Genomic DNA, 22026 nt, shown 5'->3' on the forward strand with positions numbered 1-22026 from the left:
CGAGGGTCGGTCTGCGCCCGCGAGCCCCGCGGGAAGCCCTCCCTGCCTGGCGGGGCTGGGCTGGAGGGATGCGGGCTCTTAGGGCGGCGGGGCTGCCGCGCCCGAAGCTCGCAGTGCGCCCGCCGCCCCCCCGCCCCACCGCGAGGGGAAACTCGAAACTCCCGCTGGTGCCAGAAAACGCGCCCAGGGCGTTTCCGTCGCCCCCGAGGAGGGACTCCTCTTCCCGGAGGGGATCCGGAACCGAGTCGGGCGCTGTTACTTGGCTGCTCGGCTGGAGAATCCTGGACCAGGACACAGAAACGGGCCTATCTTAGAGGAATTTAGATTTGCCACAGAGGACGTTTAAATGATTGTGGCAGTTTTTACCCAGCTAGGAAAACTTGCTTTTCCGGATAGCTCCACCAAAACCTCGACGGTTATGTCCCCAGTCGCAAGTGCAGATTTTTGTTCTGTAGGCAAAGATAGCTGATAATTTTTTATAACCACCGACATTTTTTGGGCAGTTGGAAGGAGTTAATCAAGAAGAAAAAGTTGGAAGCGGGGCCCCAAAGAGCAGCCAAACCTAAATTATCCTAGACTTAGAGGTTAGACAGTTGGTCCTAGCCTAACTCGAGGCCGCTCTCTTTAGTCAGCGGCTGGGACTAGACAGACCTCTTCCTAGTCCGTGTCCTGGCATCCACGCCACGCTCCCATCCTCCCTCCTCGGTGACTTCTGCTGGGATTCAAAGAGCAACACGTGCTATGAGTATATATGAACCGTAGTGCACAAAACCAGATCAGTCCAGCTCGCCCCGTTTGCAATCTTTGTGTAGTTTACCTTTTATGAACAAACTTGAGATTCGAATAACAAAATCTCAGGAGTGTACTTAACTTTTAGAGAACAGATAATTCATATCCTTCCTGCCTTAGCATTTGTCTTCCCTGAGACAGTAGCTTTTCCAGGAACTGTCTCCCCAGATCATTTTCGCCAAGCTCTGAGCTTCAGTGAGTTTCCCCCATTGCCCTCTGCGGCCTCTCTGAACAATTAAAAGCCCCAAGAGTCAAACTCAAAGGTCTTTAGATGGCACATTCCTCAAGGATGAGAATCAGGTGTGTCCTTTTTCTTAACTAAAAGATTATTCCCTGACTTCATCCCCAGGGTGCAAGGATTATCCAGGTAATTGTTCAGCCTTCCACATCAAGTTGCATGCATAAGATAGTCAAAGTATTACGTAAATTCCTGGATAGTACACTAATCAAGCAAAAGCATGTAATGTACATACTTAGCAAAAGTTGCTACACTTTTACATACTTTTGCAATGAAAACAAAGGATTCGCTATTGTTCGTCATGTGCCAGGGCACTAGGGTACCAGGCTTTTTACATGAGCATCTCTTTTGATAATTACAACACCCTGTGTTTGGGGTCAATATTAACATTGACTCTTTTTTTTTTAATCAGTGAATAAAGAGCCTCAAAGGAGTTAAGTAATTTGTAACACAACCAGGAAGTGGCAGAGCAATGACCAAACCTAGTTATATTTGACTTGAGAGCCCAGATTTTATCCTATACTCTGCAACAGCAAACAGACCAGAAAATGTAACATTTCAGTTGGCTATCATATTAGTAAATATTTAAGTAAAAGATAACATTCAAGGCTGGTGAGATAAAAAGGGTACTCTCAGACATTGTGAGTGGGAGTGTAAACTGAAACAACCTGTTTAGAAAGCAATTTGGCACAGTGATTCAACCTATAAAAATGTTCATCCTCTTGTAACCCATAATCCCATATCTGAGATTCTTTCTGAATGAAATCATCTGAAATAGAGCAAAAGCTTTATTCATAAACTGTAGATCACAATATTATTTATAAGATGCAAAAATTAAACATGGAAACAAAATATCTTAAGAGTAGCCATATATGCTCTGTAACATTTTGGGTTAACAACTTTAAATGTTTATGGAATGTGTATAACATCATGACATATTTTTTTGTAGTATTAGAGGGAGGGAACAAGTTATGAAACTATCCATGCAGTATGATCACATGTATGTTTGAAAGAAACTAACAACAAAGAGGTGCCTGGGTGGCTCACTCAGTTGGGTGTCCAACTCTTGCTTTCTGCTTGGGTCATGATCTCTAGGTTGTTAGGCTCTGCACTCAGTGGGGAGTCTGCTTGAGACTCTGTCTCTCCCTCTGTCCCCCCACCCCCACCCCGTGCCCACACACACACCCCCTCTCTCAAAAAAAAAAAAAAAAAAAAAAGTACGAGGTGTTAGAAAAACCGAGAAAGATTGAAACCCAGGGTTGGCTGGGTGGTCTTCTATGGGCAATTTTTTTCTTTATTCTATTCTTCAGTTTTTTCTGTCTTTTACAGTGTAAAAAAAATTATTTAAGTTTAGTTTTACTACAGTGTGGATCATCAATTACACAAAAGCCCAAAGCCACTGTTTCCTAAGTGTGAGGCTATTCTGTGAAAAATTGTGATGAACTGAGCTGGCAGAACTTTATAGTTAGGGGTCAGGTATCTTCATTGTAAATGTCATCTACACACAGCATTGTTTGGTTTTGTTCCTTACGTCAAATACATGCATCTTTAATGTAATATAAGTGATTTAATTGAAAATTTTCTTCTCTGTTTTATTCCAACATTTCAGATTTCACGGGGAAAAGTTCACACGTTTGCTGAGACTACATTTTTTCAGAAAAACAATCTGATGATATTATTAGTAGTTACAAAAAAATTTATATAGCACCTACCTAATATGGATAAAAAAGAAAGACCGGGGTGCCTGCGTGGTGCGTCCAACTCTTGGTTTCAGCTCAGGTCATGATCTCAGGGTCGTGAGAGCCTCTCTCTCTCTCTCTCAAATAAATAAATAAATCTTAAAAAAAAAAAAAGACCAAAATCAATCTATTACAATCTATTACTAACTCTTCTATGCTAGAATCTGATGGTACTCCATGATAACATATTGACTAATTCTGGATTCTGGAATTCCTATGATAGTTACAAAGCATTTGTCTCACTAGCACATATAAAATTCCTTCTTGAATAAAACTCCTTTTTGCAAGTGTGGTTTGTAAATGGAAGGTTTTCCATCTAAACATTCAGTTCCAGGCCCCTTGCTATTTTGAGTAAGACTAGGCTCCTGCCCTCTGGATTCAGTTATGAGAAAGGCAAACAAACAGTTGTGAAATTTGAGCTGTAATAAAGATAGACACATAGTGTCAAGTGAGACAGAAAAGAAGGGCTGTTAACTTTGCCTAGAGAAGAGAAAGCCCCTGGGCGGGGGTGGGGGGGTGGGGGGTGGGGGGGGTGTAGAAGGGTGAGTAGAGGGTTCCCTAAGAGGGGAAAAGGGGAAAGGCAATCAACTTTGAAGACTGAGTAGCAAGATAGGGTTGATGTTGAGATAAGGATGTTTATAACCAGAAAGGTAAGTTGAGATCTGTTTGGGAAGATCAGAATTTGCCCTTCATCCTTAAGGAAGTAGGAATCCATATAAGGTAGTAAGAAGGGGAATAATGTGATCCCCTTGTGTTAGTAAAGTAACTGGCAGCCACGTGGATTACTTGAGAGAGTGGTTCCGTGACACAGTAATCGGTATGATCACCAGGGACAACTCAAGACAGTTTTGCTGTAGAAGTCCAGGTCCGAGAGGATGAAGGACTGACCCTGGGAGGTTTTGAAGATGAAGAAGAGGAAATAGAATCTTCTAAAATTTTTGGAGATCGGCTTCAAGGAGTAAGAGAAGGGGAGAAGTGAAAATGATTTCAGGTTTCCAATGGGTACCATTAAGATAAATAGGGAGTATAAAAGAAGTAAAAGGGAGAGGTCAAGATAATTAGGCAAGTTACAGAGATGCTGATTTGAGGTGTCTATGGGTAATCTAGGAACAAGTGTATATTCAGTAACTGGAAATAAGAACTATGGCGAATGAGACATCCAATAAATTCTCATTGAATAAATGAACATCAGTAACATACTTAAAACGGGCCTTTTATTTCCAACTGTGTCTTTGGAAAATATAGTTCTGCTCAACTCAAGGATTTGAATATTAAAGATTATATATTAAATTAATCTAAAGCATCATTATATACTAAAGTGTTTTTCCATGAAAAAATTTTATTCACTATTTTTAAAAAGCTATGAAGATGTAAAATCACAACTATTTTAAAGACCTATACACAGAAATGCAAAAGAGAATTTTCTGTTATGAACTGGGATATTTCATTCCCGATTCCCACTATCTTGCCTACTTAAGTACATATTCACAGTGTGCTCACCAATATAATGGCCCTCAGTAAAAACAAAGTAAATAAAACTACCTTATCATCTGCTTTGTATGCCTAGTAGGCCATACAAATTTAATTGCTGATATAAGCTATAAAATTTCAGTACAGTCAACAGAGGTTTGATGGGTAACATAGCTAAAGGAAGACTCAAGAAACCGCAGGTCTGCTCCAGCCTTTATTCTCTCCCTATCAAAGATCAAATTACATAAGTACATAATTCATAATGTGTTTGCAGATATGAGCATATTAATCTTCAACGAAGACAAGGTAAAAGTTATTACTTAATCCTCTCTGCTTCTATAATAAAAAGCCAATTTAGTTTGTGATAAAAGGCAATAGAATTTCAGACGTAAGCAACAGAGTGGAAAGAGTCTAAATGAGGGAGTCCATAACCTTGGCTTCATTCCCAATTCCTACAAACAAGTTGCTAAGCGACCTTGGAAGATCCGATAGACTGTTTGGTAACTTACTTGCAAAGAGTGTTAAACAAAGGAGAATGTGACACCCATTTGCCTTTCCAAGAGCTTGTCCGAAGACGCCAGGGATTCAGGACTGGAAGAAGATCTCAAAGAGCATTGACTCCCCTCTCCAGTAGTATTGGGAAACGGCTACCCCATCAAAAGTGGCTTCCTCCCACTAACTGTGTGAGAGCTCCAGGAAAAAAACGTTTTTTAAAAAAATTTGTATTGACTCCCAGTTTTCTCATCTATTAAGTAGAGAGCTGGATTAGACTGACCTTCTCTACACTTTCTTCAAGCTCTAAAATTCTCTGACTCTGACTGATTCACCCATAAAGTATTCAATTCCCATATATAACATGTAATTTCTAGAATTTATTCTGTATCTTATGACCCATGCAGAAAGTACTTGTGTACAGAGAATCACTTCATAGTGTTTCATAATTTTTGACCCAAATATCCATTAGTTTATGACTCAATAAGCTTTGTACATTAGACTGTCCTTGTCTCATGACAGAGATATAAATAAATAAATGAATAAATAAATATTCACCCTTTAGAACTCTAGCACTGAGTATTCTAGACAGCTGTTTTCTAGTTTATAACACATTAGTTGCATTTTAATTTAGTTGAATGTACACCGCAGTCATTATTTACTATGGAGGAAAGGTGCCCAGCCCTGTGTCAAGGGTCCAGCGTAGAAGACTTAAACTCTTCCGTAGTGGCTCTAAAATCCATCCGCATAGTATCTCATACTCCTCCCTGAAGAGGTGGGACCTAGTTCCCCTCCTCCATGAGTATGGGCTGGATGTAGCAACTTGGTTCTAACAAACAGAAAAGTGGAATTGATGGTATGTGACTTCTGAGATAAGATCCTAAAAGGCACCAGGTTCCTCCTCATTGGCTCTCTCTGGGATCACTTGCTTTGGGCAAGGCAGGGGCCTCATCCCCAGGACACTCAAGCAGTCTCCGGAGATACCCACGTGGTAAGACCCAGAGGCCTCCTACCAAGAGCCAGTGAGGACCCAAGGCCTTCCTCTAACAGCTGTTGTGAGTAAGCCAATGCGGAAGCCAATGAATCTTCCAGCCCCAGGCAAGCGGTCAGGTGACTGCAGCCCCTGCCAAGAACCTGAATGCCACCCCTTGAGACCCACCCCCCATGCCAGAACCACCCAGCTCAGCTTCTTCTGACTCCTTGACCCACAGAAATTATGAGATGATAAATGTTTTTTTGAGTCACTAAGATTTGGGTCATTTTTTTTTTTTTATGTAACAATAGATAACCAAAGCATTGACCTGTAAGGATTTCCACTTGAGTTGAGGCACTCTTTTTTTTCAAAAAATGACTCAATTCTAGAATACAATCATACAATTTTAAACCTGGATAGGACTTCAAAGAAGAGTCTGCCTCTTATTTTGTAAAAGCAGAAATGAGGATCTGCTGAGTTCGTCTTGCTTAAATCTGATGTGCTTCCATTATTCCTGATCTCAACCAGAAATGCAGGAGCCATCCTTAACACTTGCTCTCCTTCACCTCCTTCATACCCAACCTATTGCTTAATCCTATTGCTCTTACCTCCTCTTGCCTTGATCTAATTTTTCCTATCTCTACCACTCCCAACCAGATCACGCAATGGTTATCTCTTTTGGACCAGCAATAGCCTTCTAACTGGTCTTCTCGTGTCAGCTCACGTGCCCCCTACAATTATTTCTCAATATTGAATCCAGAGTTAATTTGTTGAAATGTAATTATGATTACCTCACATCTCCTTCCCATCTCCTCCCCGCCCCAGACCCATTTGTTGACCTCCTATTATTATTGGTCATGGTTTGCATTTATTCTCCAAGCTCAAGCCATTCTGACCATGTATAATTCCTAGAATACGCCAGTCCCTTCCGGGCCACTAGGACTTTGCATATACAGTTCCCTCTGCCCCATTGATCTAGTTGACACCTGATCATCCTTCAGACCTCGGTCACAGTCAAGCCTGCCTGGACCACCACCTGCTACCGGGCACAACTCCATGTCACTCGTCCTGGTGGGACTTCAGAGCACTTGTATTGTTTGTTAATTCATAGATTTTTTTAAATTGATGTCTGTCCTCTCTATTAGACTACAAGTCTATAAATGTAGATACAGTGTCAACTTCTTTTCATTCTTTTGCCTTAGTACTTACCAAGGTGTCCAGAGCATTATATATAGTGTTCAATAAATATTTGCTGAGTGAATGACTGAAATGACCCAAGAAGTTAGTGTGAGACTAAAATCTAGGTTTCCTGACTCCAAATTTCATGTTAATTACAACGTGCTGCTCTCACTTTGGGGCACTCAAGTCTGAGTCCCAACACAATGCCATTTATTAAGTGCAAAGAAAATCGCTGATACTTTTCAAATATTGTTTTTGGCAACACTAATGGTATATAATATCTAGGCATGGTTACTGTATTAAAATGACTAAGTCCTCATGCAGGCTTGTTTACTTTGTGACTTTGCCACTTATTTCCTGAAATACATCTGTGATGGTTAATTTTATGTGTCAGTTTGATTGGTTTGAAGGATACCCAGATAACCGGTTAAAAAAAATATTTTGGGGGTTATGTCTGTGAAGGTGTTTCTGGAAGAGGTTAACGTTTGGTGCAGTGTACTGAGTGAAGAGATCTGCCTTCACCAGTGTGGGTGGGTATAAAACAATCTCTCAGGGGTCCAAACGGAACAAAAAGGTGAAGGAAGGGCTCCTTCTCTTTCTTTTTGAGTTGGAGCGTCCATCTTCTCTCATTCTTGCCCTTCCGAGCTCCTGCTTCCCAGGCCTTCAGGCTCCAGGACTTAGGCCAGTAGCCCCTTCGTTCAGGCCTCTGACCTTAGGCTGGGAGATACACCACTGCACCCTGAGTCTCCGGCCTTCAGACTCAGACTGAATTATACCGCTGGCTTTCCTGGCTCTCCAGCTGGCAGACAGCAGATCATGGACTCCTTGGCCTCCGTAACCACATGAGCCAATTCCAATACTAAATCTTCTCAAATATTTATCTGCTGGTTCTGTTTTCTCTGGAGAGCCCCGACTGGGTACAACCACCATTACTCAAAACTATCCAAAAGCCACTTTCACTGTCAGTTCCTTTTACACAACATTGAGAGCTAATGAGTTAGTTACTGAAGTCCATCCTCATCCCTGCCGGGCAGCCCATGGCCTGCCAGGTCTCACTCATGGATCAGAGCTCTCTAGAAGCCTCACCCAGAGGCGTGAGCAAGGCTTCAGTAGGCTTGTGGACGGGAGCTTCTAGACACTCCAGGAAAAGAAAAGAAAAGAAAAAAAAGTAGTAATTGGATGTATGAATGCTTTTTTACTTAAGAAGATAATATGTCCTATGTAATGATTACAGAAAAGTTGGAGAGACGGTCTGAATCCGAATTGGCTGTTACCGGGAAATCCCTCGCTGTTACTGGTAACTATGTGTGAAGAAAGGGGGGAGGGGGCAAATGCAGGCCCTTTGCAAATCCACTTGGGTCCTGGATTTTGTCCAATTATTAATCTTGGGAGTACTTTCCAAATCACTGGGCTGTGCCTCTATTCCCGGCCTCAGAATTCCTTCTGTGGGCATTGCGATCTGATTCGAAAAGAGGGTGACCAGGGTGGTCCTGACGCATTGAGGTGGTGACCAGCCGCTGCTCTGACCTACTCTCCGCTCTCTGTGAGACACGGGTGCTTCCAGGCGCATGTGCCGGATGCTAGGGTACGTTCTTCAGGGGAAAAAAAAAAATAAAAGAATGACTTTCCCAACTAGTGAAGGACCTTTTGGCCCAAAGGTATGCTATAATCTACTTTGGAATTTGAAAGGTGTTTTTCTAACACCTTTTTCCTCTGGCAATGACTTTGAAGGGTGGCTTGATGCTGAGGCTAGCCAGCAGAAGCTCATGAAAACATAATGGACTCCACTGATGGTACTCTGCAGCCAACCGAGGTTTGTAAACAGGTTTCCATTGGAACATATACTGGGGTTTCAACTTGAGATGACAAAAACGTGCACCCTTTTTGACCGATTGAAATTCATTCATTTATTTAACTGTCAATCACTGACCCAACACTCATTGAGCATTGACTATCTTGTAGGCTCAGTTCTAAGTTTGGGGAATATAAGATTAGCAAGACTATTCCGCCCCCAAGAAACTCAGTCTACTGGGAAGCACAATGTCACAAACAAAAAATTACAAAATCATTTGACAGGTGCTCTAACTAAGCCTTCTCTCCCGAGCTCCAGTCTCATCTATTCATTTCTTACTTAGCATCTCTACTTGGTGCCCAGGGATACCTCAAATTTAACATGCCCAGGACCGAACTCATCATCTTCTCTACCTTCTCTACTAAACCTCCTCCTTCCTCCTTCCTTCCCCTTCTCCTTCATGTGTGTTCCATCTCATTGTGAAACCATCTCCTAGCCAGACCTCCATCCTAGAAAACTGAAAATAATTCTGAACCCATTCAGCCCCCGCTTTCTATCAGTCATCAAGTCCTGCAAATATTATCTCTTAAAGAGGAGCGCCTGGGTGGCTTAGTCGGTTGAGCGTCTGCCTTTGGCTTGGGTCATGATCCCAGGGTCCTGGGATCAAGTCCTGCATGAGGTTTCCTGCTCATCGGGGAGCCTGCTTCTCCCTCTCCCTCTCCTGCTCCCTCTGCTTGTGCTCTCGCTCTCTCTCTCAAATAAATAAATAAAATTTAAAAAAAAAAAAAGGGTCCTACGGCCCACTCCCTCCTCCCTAACTCTGCCACTGTCTTAATCCAGGATGCTGGTAAACTTCCCACCTGGAATCCCAGGCCAGTGTTCTGACCCTCTCAAACATACCCTTCACAGAGTGTGATTGCCTGGGTTTTCTAATTGGAGAGCCTAGCACAGAGCCTGACCCACAGTAAATACTACTGTAGTTAACACCAAGCATTAATGTAGATGAGAAGCACAGACAGGTCAGCTTTCTGAATGGAGAGTGTTTTGTTTGTTTTATGCTAGTCTGGAATGTCAGTATTCTGTTATCTCAAAGGTGACCAGGTCACTGGACATCTGGCTCACAAACCCTAAATTTAGAAGAGATAATACAATGTAATGGTAAAAACATTGAAGTCTGGATCCAGTCCTGCCATGTAATGCATCTGAAATAACATCTGATGCTGTTTTTTCTTCCTTTCCTTTCATTTCATTCATATGGAATGCCAATTTTCTACTTGAACAGTTAGGATTCAGTTTAGCAGACAGTGACAGAAAACCCCACATAATGTCCTTTAAAAAGATAGAAACTTTTCTTTCTCAAAATGATATCCACATAGGCAGTCTAGAGCTGGTGTTGTGCCTGCCCATTCACCAGGGACCCCAGCTCCTGTAGTCTTTGCACTCTGCCATCTTCAACATATGGCTTCTACTTCGTGGCCAAAAGGGCTGCCCCAGCTCCAGCCATCATGGTCACATCAAAGGAGAGACGGGTGAAAAAAAGGGAAGAGCGTATCCATTTTAAGGGGCACCTGGGTGGCTCATTGATTAGGTGTCTGACTTCTGCTCAGGTCATGATCTCGGGGTCCTGGGATCGAGCCCTGCACTGGGTTCCACGCTCAGCGGGGAGTCTGCTTCTCCCTCTCCCTCTGCCCCTCCCCCTGATCATGCTCTCTCAAACAAAATCTTAGGGAAAAAAAAAAGAGGGAAAGAGAAAGAGAAGGGCATCTCCATTCTTTTAAGGACCCTTCCCACAATAGGGAAACCTCAGCAAGGGAGTCGGTGGGCAAACGGCACAGGAACGAGGGGCGTCACCATCCCGCGGCGTCTGCATGAAGTCAGAGATGTGCAGAGCAGCAGCGGGGCCCAAACAAGAGGCCACAGTCTGAGACGGAGGAGGCTGGATGAGCTCAAGTGTCACCTAGGAGACGTCTGATGCCATACACACCCACACTCCACCGAGCTTGGGTGAGCCTGTCGCGGACAAGGCCGGTGTGCCCGGGGCTATCAGTGCCTGATACCGCGACGCGTGCACAGCTGAGTTCGTAGCAGCAACGCCTGCTCCAGGCCAGGTGAGCTGCTAAGAGCGTCACTGTCACGGAATCCTCCCAACACACGTGGCCGGAAGGGAGTATTTCTTCTCCTTTTTTTGTTTTTGTTTTATGTGTGAGGACACAAACGGAAATGTGAACAGGACTGGTAATCCGGGAGGTCAGGATTTCCACTCGGGAAATCACCCAGGGCTTACACACCGCTCTGCGGTGGGGCGTGAATAATGAGAAAGTTGTAAAAGCAGGGTGGGATTTTAAAAAGATACTTTTGGGAAAGTAAACTTCATGATCTTAAAGAACATGTCAGTATCTGATGGAAAAACCTAATGATTTTTTCTTCTCCACTGTAGAGTTCCACCCATCATTCCTGCCCAGAAATGCGCAGTGCCTTTGGTGGCCAGGTTCTCCTGCAAGGGCAGAGCCCTGGGGACATGTCTCCTTGCCAGGCTGGCTCCTTTATTCATCCTTTCCTCCCAGAGGATCCAAGTGTGACCCTAGCTTTCTTCTAGCATCGCCCTGCATTCCCCAGCTGAGCTTTCTTCTCTCTTTGGCCCTGAAAACAGTGTCATTGTTTCTCTCCGCCTTCTTCCTCTCTGTGCCACAAAATGACTGAGTGTTTCTGAGGAATTTTACAGCTTTCAAAAGAAGAAAAGCATATAAGGGGTTGAAATAACATCATAAAGAAATTTCAAACTTAGAAGCAGCCTAAAGAGCTTGATCATAAACCACTTACTCATTTTTCCTGGGAATGCAAATATAACTAGGTCAGACTGTCTTAGGTTCCTTCTTTCTCTGGCCCATCATTTTGGTAAAAACTGGATCCAGACAATCCAGTTCCTTGATCTCTCATTTACTCACAGGGCTGGAGCCTCTGAGATCTGCTTCCTTTGATGGGGAAGGCATCATTCTTCCCACTTCACCGATCTCCTCGGGAAGTCTGCATGGGGAAAAGTACAGATACTGACGAAGAGGCTTGACAAAGGCTCAAGTATGTTTTAAATTTCAAAGAAAACTCAGACTGCTCATCTTTAGAGTGGTCACGTCATTCTTCACACCGAAAGCCACGTCAGGCTGTCCTGACAGTAACATCCCCATCCAAGGTGTTTTTCCCTGGTGGTGTTTTACTCTTCACCTGTTTTGACTCCGAGGTAACATTTAGCAAACAGCCAGGCACCGAGCGTAAGACATTTGCACATAGCCTTTCCATACCACTTCTTATCATCTCAACACGTTTTTATAACATCCTGCAATATCTAACGAATATGCATTATTTACCTTTAAATCACAGTTTAGATCATTCCTCTGAGGAGGCTCCTGTAGACCTCATTCATAGCATATTTATCCACTCTTTGGCTTCAAATAGTGCAACTTTTTGTCTGCTTCTTTACCATTTTTCTTCTTGAAGACCCCCACCGAAAGCTGATCTAACATTGACCTCTGGATGTTGGCCCTGCCCGAATTATCTTGAGGGCCAAGGGCCCTAATGCATCACAGACTATCTGAGACTAGACCATTCATTGGTGCTAGACCAGCAGGAGCACATCAGGCATTTGGGTAAAGGTCAGCATCATCAAAGACCAGAAGACTCAGCATCTTGTAGAATTCACAAAAATGAAAAGACCCTAGCACTTGACCTGTGTCTCAGTTTTGTTCCTGATACAACACAATTAAAAAACAGGGCATCTATTTTTTAGATTTATCTAAAAATAGATTTATCTAAAAATCTATTTATAGGGCACATGGGTGGCTCAGTCGGTGAAGTGTCTGCCTTTGGCTCCAGTCGTGATCCCGGGGTCCTGGGATCGAGTCCCACATCAGGCTCCCTGCTCAGTGGGGACCCTGCTTCTCCTTCTCCCTCTGCCGCTCCCCCTGCTTGTGCTCTCTCTCTCTCTAATAAATAAATAAAATATTTAAAACAAATAAAAATCTATTTACAACAGGGATCTAAACAGGCTGTAGAATCCTAGAATGACTGTTCACTGTTTTAACTATTCATAGTATATAAAATTATACTTGATATTTTTTTATTTTTTTTTAAGATTTTATTTATTTATTTGACAGAGAGATACATACTGAGAGAGGGAACACAAGCAGGGGGAGTGGGAGAGGGAGAAGCAGGCTTCCCGCTGAGCAGGGAGCCCAATGTGGGGCTCGATCCCAGGACCCTGGCATCATGACCTGAGCCAAAGGCAGACGCTTAACGACTGAGCCACCCAGGCTCCCCTTGATATTTTTTTAAAGATTTTTAAAAATTTATTTGACAGAGAGAGAGACAGCCAGAGAGGGAACACAAGCAGGGGGAGTGGAAGAGGGAGAAGCAGGCTTCCCGCCGAGCAAGGTGCCCGATGTGGGGCTCGATCCCAGGACCCTGGGATCATGACCTGAGCCGAAGGCAGACGCTTAACGACTGAGCCACCCAGGCACCCCTATACTTGATATTTGTAGCTAAGTAATTGTCACTTCTTACCGGGTGACAATTTCTACTAGAGACCTATAATTAAGTGCAAAAGAAATAAGCCAAACACATTACATGAAAAAGAAAGAAGTCACCATTTCACACCCTGTGCCTTAAAAATCTTACAGCCTGGGTGGCTCAGTCAATTGAGCTTTAGACCCTTGATGTCAGCTCAGGTCTTGATCTTAGGGTCGTGAGTTAGAGCCCCATGCTGGGCTCCACGCTGGGTGTGGAGACTACTTAAAAAAAAAAAATCTTACAAAATTTCTATGTGTTCATGTATCAGGATCAAAGACTATTTATAGCAGGTAATTTGTATATTAGCAATTAAGAAAAATTGTGAGATTGACAAGAATTGTAATGCAGTGTTAATGAATGTTAATGACACTACTCAGAGTATCTCATAAAAGTAATGCGTTAGTTTTTATTTTTTTGAAAAGCTGACTCATATCTTTTAAGAAGGATGTCATATCAAAATAATAATTTCCTTCAAGGAATTTCCTTGTTTCCTTAACAATGAGGGGGGAAATGGTGTTAAAACGTAGAAGCTCTGTAAGGTTCAACACTTTGGAGGATATAGTAAGATACGCTCTCTTATATACTTTTATGTATTTCCAGTGGAGATGTAAGTTGGTACAATGTTGCTGAAAAACAGTTTGACACCATGTCAGGAGTCCTCAATATATTCTTACTCTTTGGTCATTAATCCATTTCTAAGAGTTTATACTAAAAAATAAGGAAAGGGTTTAACACACACGCATACAGAGATCTTTAACATGGCATAATATATACTACTGCAAACCTGGGGACAACCTAAATGTCCCCGAACAACGAAAGTTAAAGAAATTATGGCATGCATATCCATTACAAGGTAATGTCTATTATACAATAGAAAAAATTTCATTTTTGACAATTACAAGTAAAAATGCTTGTAATGTAATGCTACAACCAGGATACAGAACATGACATGCAATTTAATCCCGATTAAAAAAAATTATTGTTTATATATATACATAAAAAGTCTGAAAACAACAATAGCAGCCGCTACTCCTAAGTGGTAAGAAATAATAGTTAAAAAATATTTTCCACATTTTCTGAAGTAACTTTTAATGATAAAATATCATTAAACCACATTTTGACCCCTTAAATATATTTTTAACTTAACAATACAACTATCATTTAAATACTGTAAATATAAAATTTTGAAATGTTGGGTGAAGCTATGCTAACGTTACATAATTCATAAGCAAACTGGGAAGAATAAAAAGAACAGAGTTCAACAAAGCATTTTCTTTTGCTTTGTTGAGCTATAATTTCCATATGATAAACTGCATATATTTAAGGTATAAAATGTGATGAGTTTTGACATGTTTACACTCTCATGAAACCATCACCATAATGTGGATAAGGAATGTTAATACTATCATCCCAAAATGTTTCTCTGTGCCTTTTTATAATCTATTCCTCCCTTCCCCCAACTGAGGTTCAGGCAACCACTGAAGATTTTGTTGCTATATATTAGTTTGCATTTCCTAGAATTTTATATAAATGAACTCATTCAGCATATACTCTTTTATTTTTTTTTAAGATTTTATTTATTTATTTGAGAGAGAGAGCACATGAGAGGGGGGGAGGGTCAGAGGGAGAAGCAGACTCCCCGCTGAGCAGGGAGCCCGATGCGGGACTCGATCCCGGGACTCCAGGATCATGACCTGAGCCGAAGGCAGGCACCTAACCAACTGAGCCACCCAGGCGCCCTCTTTTTTTTTTTTTTGGCCATGCTTTCTTCACCTTAGAATAATTACTTTGAGATTCCTTCATGCTGTTACGTGTATGAATAGTTTTCTTTTGAAGGTTGAATAGTATTTCCTGTATGAACATATCAAAATTTGTCTGTCCATTCATTGTTGATGGATATTCGAGTTGTTTCCAGTTTTTGGCTATTACAGATAAAGCTGCCATGAACATTTATACATAAATCTTTGTGTAGAATGTACTTTCATTTCTGAGTAAATGCCCAGGAATGGAATGGTTGGGTCAAATTATAGGTATAGCTAATGAAGAAACTGCCAAACAGGTTTTCACAGTGACTGAACCCCTTCACACTTCCATCAGCAGCACGTGAGAATTCCAGTTGCTTCCCATTCTCACCAACACTTGATATTGTCAGTCTTTTTATTTTTTTTTTAAAGATTTTATTTATTTGTTTGACAGAGAGAGAGAGCACGAGTAGGCAGAGCGGCAGGCAGAGGGAGAGGGAGAAACAGGCTCCCCACCAAGCAGAGAGCCCAACGTGGGGCTCGATCCCAGGACCCTGGGACTGTGACTTGAGCTGAAGGCAGACGCCTAACTGACCGAGCCACCCAGGCGCCCCGTCAGTCTTTTTAAGTGTTGCCACTCTAGTGGTTGTGTAGTGTTATCTCATTACAACCTTAATTTGTATTTCTTTAATGGCTCATGATGACCTTTTCATGTATGGTCATATATCTTCTTTGCTAAAGTGTCTGTTCAAGGGCGCCTGGGTGGCTCAGATGGTTAAGTGCCTGCCTTCAGCTCAGATCATAATCCCAGGGTCCTGGGATTGAGTCCCACATTGGGCTCCCTGCTTGGAAGGGGGCCTGCTTCTTCCTCTCCCTCTGCTGCTCCCCCTGCTTGTGCTCTTTCGCTCTCTCTGTCAAATAAATAAATAAAATCTTAAAAAAAAAGAAAATAAAGTGTTCAATTATTTTGCCCATTTTGAATAAGGGTTATCTTCTGATTAGTTTATGAGACGTTTTTATATTCCAGATAAGGTACTTTGTATGATAAAGGTTTTATGAAGATTTTCTTCCAGTTTGTGGCTTGCTGTTTCATTTTTGTGGCAGTCTTTTAAAGAACAAAAGCTTTTTATTTTGACGAAGTACAACTTACTAATTTGCTTTCTTTTTCACTTTGTGCTTCTTGTGTTGTTTTTAAGAGTTCTTGAACAAACCAAAGGTCATTAAGATTTTCTCTTCTAGTTTCTTCTAGAACTATAATAACTTTAATTTTACACTTAGGTCTATAATACAGTTCAAGTTAATTTTTGCATATGATATGAAGTAGGTTTGAGGTTCATTTTTGAGGGGTATGGTTATCCAATTTTTCCAGTACTATTTATTAAAAAGATTTTCCTTTCTTCACTGAATTACCTTGGTACTTTTGTGGAAAACCAGTTGAACTTATTTCTGGACACTCTCTTCCTAAATGTCTATTTTATGCCAATTCCACACAACTTTGATTACTGAAGATTTACAGTAATTTGGAAACCAAATGGTGTATATCCATCAACTTTATTCCTTGTCTTGATTATTCCAGGTACTTTGCATTATTATATGAACTTTAGAATCAGTTTATGAATTACTGCAGAAGAAAAGAATCCTGATTTTGATTGGGATTTCACTGAATTTAAAGATCAATTTCAGAAGAATTGATATTTTAACAATACTGATTCTTCTACTTTATGAAAACACTTTATGTCTCCAACAATTTAAGTCTCCCCTAATCTCAGCAATGTGTTATAGTTTTTGATGTGTAGGTTTTAACATGTTTGGTCAGATTTATCCCTAAATGTTTAATATTTTTGGTGCTTTATAAAAGGCACTGATTTTTTAAATTTCAAGTTGAGATTGTTCACTAGTATATAGAAATATACTTGACTTTCACATATTAATCTTGTATCCTGTAACATTGTTACACTCAATTATTGATTATAGCACTTTTTCTTGTGATTCCATAGTATTTTCTATAGGTGATCATATGTTGCCTGCAAATAAAAATAGCCTTACTTCTTTTTTGATCTGTGTGCCTTTTATTTCTTTTTCCTGCTTTATTGCACAGCCTAAGATCTCCAGTACCATCTTAAATAGAAGTAGTCAGAACATATATCCTTGCTTCATTCCCAATGTTAAGGGACAAGCATTCAGTCTTCACTATTAAGTATGATGTTAGCTGTAGGCTGTCCTTTATGAGATTGAGGGAGTTCCTTTCTATTTGTATTTTGCTGAGAGTTTTGTTAGGGATGTTGGATCTTTTAAAAATTTTGAGCATTATTTGAAGTTTGAGCAATTAAAGGGGCACCTGGCTGGCTCAGTCAGGGGAGCATGTGGCTTTTGATCTCAGGGTCCTGAGTTCAAGCCCTGCATTGGGCATAGAGCCTACTTAAATAAACAAACTAACAACTAAATAAACAAAGTTTGAGCAACTACTTTAATATAACCTCAAATTTTGTACCAAATACATATAAGAGTAAGTCATGTCTTAACGTTTTTGGAAATTTGTTTTTAAAGATTTTATTGATTTGTGAGAAAGAGAGACTGAGCAAGCAGGGGGAGTAGCAGAGGGAGAAGCAGGCTCCCTGCTGATCAAGGAGCCCAATACAGGACTGGGATCGTGACCTGAGCCCAAGGCAGACGCTTAACTGACTGAGCCACCCGGGCATCCTTTTTTTGTAAATTTTCAATGGGTTTATAGTATCTTCAACTAGTAAAAACGGATTTTCTCACTAATATTAAAAACAAATTCTCAGCTTTGTGGCACAAATTCTCAAATTTGTGGCAGCTTCATAATAAATAGAACCTTAAGTGATCTGAGATTGAGGACTATTTTCTTCCCACAACAAACAATTAAAATTTTAGCTTGGATATGTTGTGACAACAAGGGAAGTTAATGAGGCAGCAATTATTGCAACGTGCTAATAAATACAGATACTTGGTTTCAAAGACATATGCGTGTGACCCTGAGGTTATGCATGGCTGTGTGGGTAGCAGGGCTAGCTCGGCTCCGCACTCCTCTGAGTGGAGACCAACCTGCCATGTAGGCATCGTGGCTCTCTTATTTACTGTGATGATTGTGATGGGGCATCCCAAGGCACATACTTCGAGGGACTTGTACTAAGTAAGGTAAATGCAACCTTGATGTAGACTAATGAAGTCAAAAGAACCATTGAGAACAAAATTCCCCAAATACCCAGAATCAAAAAGCTGATACCAAAGGCCCATTGTTTCTTATCATAGGTGCATAATGTACCATGATAGGATCATAACTTCTAGGCAGATTGTCAGGAAATCCTCTTAAAAAAAAAAAGTAAGGAAGAAAAGAGCCACACCTAGTTTACTATTATTTGAAAAACTCCATTGGTTTGTGTGATAAACCCTAAAATATACTGATTATACACCTGGCTAGGAGCCAAGCCATTCTTCTGTGAACTCTGAGATAGTGGACCTTCATTGTTCTATTTGTTATCATTGCCAATTCCTGTCAGACTGGTCTTCAGCAGTTACGTGGGCTTCTGCCATTTATCAAGTCTGAGGCTTAAAAGTCTCTCTCTACTTGTCCAAAACAACAATTCATTTGTTTGGTAAACATACATTTGATAAAACCTGCAAGGTTCACCTGTAATTGGTAAGCCTCCGCTATTTGTAAATAGAGGAAAATGTTAACAATTTTCCCTCAGGCAGTATGGTTCTACATAATAGTAAAATAGTTAAGATCAGCTACATTTATCTTTAGGAGAGACATCTCCGCCCTTCTTTAATTTGTATTTAGATTTCACTAAAATACGAATCTCCTATTATTTAAAGGAAGTCATGTTTAGTAAAACGTAAGAGAACAGTCCAGCACACAGAGTTGGTGACCGTGTTACAAAATTACAGAACCTTAAAGCAAAAGGGGACCTGATTTCACGTAGGAATAAGTTCTTGCAAAAGTCCTACGCCAGCTTCTGTCTTCTAGAGGTAAAGATGGCACTGTGTCCTGTGGTCTTTGGACTGTTTAATTTCTGTACTACCAGGCTCAGAAAAGTTCTTTTGCCAAAATTTCTTTTTGCATTTTAATCACAAAACCCTCCAGTTCTGCCCTTTTTAGGAATAGGAACGATTTTCTCCGAAACGGCATCTTTACAATCTCTAAATGTGGATTTATGAAATAATCAGCTCGGAGATTATCCCATATATACTTGTGTGTTTCCTTTAGATTCGGACACATAAATCTACATTACAAACTAGACTGCAAAGGAGAACAGTGAAAATAGGAAGACAAATAAAGCTTGCATTCAGTTTCTGAATTCACTTTGGAAAGCTATTCTGAAAAGTGAGCACAGAAAAGAAAAGTAGCGAAGGGAAAGACAGGAAGTAGGAATGTAAATATTTACATATTAGTCACAGAAAACAATAATAAATTTTTGTTAATGTTATACTTTACTTGCTTAGATTCTGCAGAAGAGGTTAAGGGAAGACAATACATAAAATCTTAATGCAAAGGAAGAAAATGTATTTTTTTCTAAAGCTAGGAATAGACTTCTAAAATGTCCCTTAAACTCTGGCAATTTGAGAGTTGTGCAAGTGGCCGTGTGTCCCCGTAGAGTATCCAGGCACCATCCGTCCGTGAGAACTTTCTCTGGCTTCCTACAAGCTCTTAAAACACCCCAGGAGGTCACAGCAATATTTGTCCCTGAGTTCCATGGCTCATCTCTGGAGCTGAGTCCTGATGTTCTCCTCAAGGCTGTCCTGTCCAAGACCTCGCTCCCTGGGGAGGAGGAGAAGGAAAGCGCAGGGCCGGAACCGGGACTGGGATCACGTGAGAGGATCTGGTTACGAGGCCACGTTAACAGCCTGAGCAACTGTGGGCGCCGCTTTTGAACTTAGCCACTGCCCCCGGACTCCAGATACTCCACTCTCCCATGCCTCCAGATACCCTGCGGTTGAACGTGAGGGATGAACCTTATTGTGTGACCATTTCACAATATATACATGTATCAAATTATCATGTTGTACACTTTAACCTTACACAGATGTGATACGGCAATCGTATCCCAATAAAGTCGGAACAAAATAAAGGCACTGAAGACTATTTATTTCGGGGGCCGTTCTCAGATATGACGACAGGATTTCCTGTGAGAGAAGACAGATGCTTTTCTTTAGAATAATAAACATTCCACAATTCCATAGAGGCCATCCTTTCTTTGTTTCTCCTGCCCGGACAATGGGAAGTCACAGGCCTCAGGCCCAAGGCCACGGTGCAGGCACAACTTCCAGGGAAAGCGCGAAGGAAAGGTAGAAATCCCTAGGAAGGAAGGTCGAGTGTGCCCTGTAGCCCAGGACCCCTCCCCGTCCCACTTCCTCGCTTTGCTCTAGGCTACAGGGTTCCTGGCTCTATGGCCACGTCCATGGCCACGGACGGCCACGGCCAGGGCAGCCACCGTGTGCGCCGCCAGCGCATTTCTACCATTTAGCCTGATTGACTGGTGGGAAGTCAGTTTTCCTCTTGGCTCAGCTGGGACTTGGTTGGAATTAAAAATGAAAACAAAAGGCTGAAGGAAAAGAAAGCAAACAGAAGAGCAAACAAAGGGATAGGTTTACACAGATGTTTTTTTATCCAGTCTCACTGAGGTCCAGGCTTGTGGCCTTGGCTCTGTTTGCGGAGTTTGCTGAGCTTCAGTGCTGTTTCCTGGCCTCCACACTGTCTGGCCAGATAGCGTAGAGGCTGGACCGAGCGCCTCAGATTTCTGGCCCAATGTTGCTTTGTTGTTTTGGTGGGTTTTTGTTTTTTTTGTTTTGTTTTGTTTTGTTTTTGGCCCAATGTTACTTTGGAACAAATGATCTCTGGTGGAATCTCAGGAAGGATTTTTGGTTCCTTCTGGAACTTGCTTTTGTGTCTGTTCTCGGGGATCAGCCCCGGGATTGTCAGCTCCAGCTTGAGGCTCAACTGATTTTCCTTCACACACCACGCCCCCCCAGATTCTGTTGGCCCAGCTTTGCTTCTCTTTCTAAGCAGAAAAAGCATTTACCTCCCTGACCTGCAAGGATCCTGCTCCTGATCATTAGGCATTTATGAGCAGCACTGCCCCTCCAGTTAATCTTTATGACTCTGGCCCTTGCAAGTCCTGCTTTGCTCTAATCCCTTCCTTTCTGCTTAGTTGGCTTATCTCGAGTGGGTTGTTTGGGTGGGGTTCACTTTACACTTTGGGTGAAAGATAGCATAGTTTCTAAATTTTACTCTAAGTCACCATCTGTAGAATGTTCTCTTCATATCAATACGATCAAGTTGGGTGGTTGTTCTGTTTACATCTTCTGTACCTTCACTGATTTTCTATCTAGTTCTATCAATTCTTATGAGAGGAACACTGAAATCTCCAACTGCAACTGTTGGATTGTCTGTTTCTCCCTTCAACTCTGTCAGTTTTTGCTTCACGTATTTTGGGGCTGTTTTTAGATATTATCCTTTTACAATGATTACATCATGATTGACTTATCAACCCAAGGTCGTGAGAAATATTTTTCTTAAGGCATATTTTGACTGATATATCCAGTCCAGCTACCATATAGTTTGTTTGCATTATGTATCTCTTCCCACCCTTTTGCTTTCAACCTTTTTGAATCTTTGAATCTAAAGTGTCACAAAGTTGTCCACACTGAGACAAAGAGAAAAGCTTCTATAATTTTTCCTTCCTCAAGTGTTTCTCCTTGCCTAGGTATAGACATCTTTCTGTTTATCTTACTTAGGATTATTTGAATTTCTTGGATCTGCAGATTAATGTTTTTCATCAAATTTGAGAAGTTTTTGGCCATTATTTCTTCAAATATGTTTTTCTGCCCTATTCTGTCTCTCATCTCTCTCCGGGATTCCTATTATATGTTTGATGTTGTCTCACAGGTCTTTGAGGTTCTCTTTATTTTCTTTCAATCTGTTATTCACTCTGTTCTTCAGATGGAATAATTTCTGTTGTTCTCTTTGTAGCTCACTGATACTTCCTTCTGCCATCTCCAAATCGGGGGTTGAGCCCAGCTAGTGAGTT

At 41.4% G+C, this 22026-nt stretch overlaps 1 long non-coding RNA gene and 1 other non-coding gene across 7 annotated transcripts in view; one reads left to right on the top strand and one right to left on the bottom strand.

The window, feature by feature from the left end:
* Nucleotides 1-2826: 2826 nt before the first annotated feature.
* LOC118013210 overlaps nt 2827-22026 on the bottom strand; it is a 67669-nt gene continuing 48469 nt past the window's right edge. For 4 of the 6 annotated variants that reach the window (XR_004679959.1, XR_004679958.1, XR_004679960.1 and 1 more), the window contains exon 5: nt 9460-11696. This is a non-coding gene — a long non-coding RNA (uncharacterized LOC118013210). Of the gene's footprint in view, nt 2865-5894; nt 8012-9459; nt 11697-22026 lie in introns of those variants that run through there. The other 2 variants (XR_004679962.1, XR_004679961.1) reach the window with 2 other exon arrangements.
* LOC118013587 lies at nt 7888-8021 on the top strand. The gene has a single exon (XR_004680070.1). It is a non-coding gene; the product is annotated as a small nucleolar RNA SNORA52 (small nucleolar RNA).

Source organism: Mirounga leonina, unplaced genomic scaffold (assembly GCF_011800145.1).
Source record: "Mirounga leonina isolate KUSES-001 unplaced genomic scaffold, KU_Mleo_1.0 Mir_153, whole genome shotgun sequence".
NCBI classification, from domain to species: domain Eukaryota; kingdom Metazoa; phylum Chordata; class Mammalia; order Carnivora; family Phocidae; genus Mirounga; species Mirounga leonina.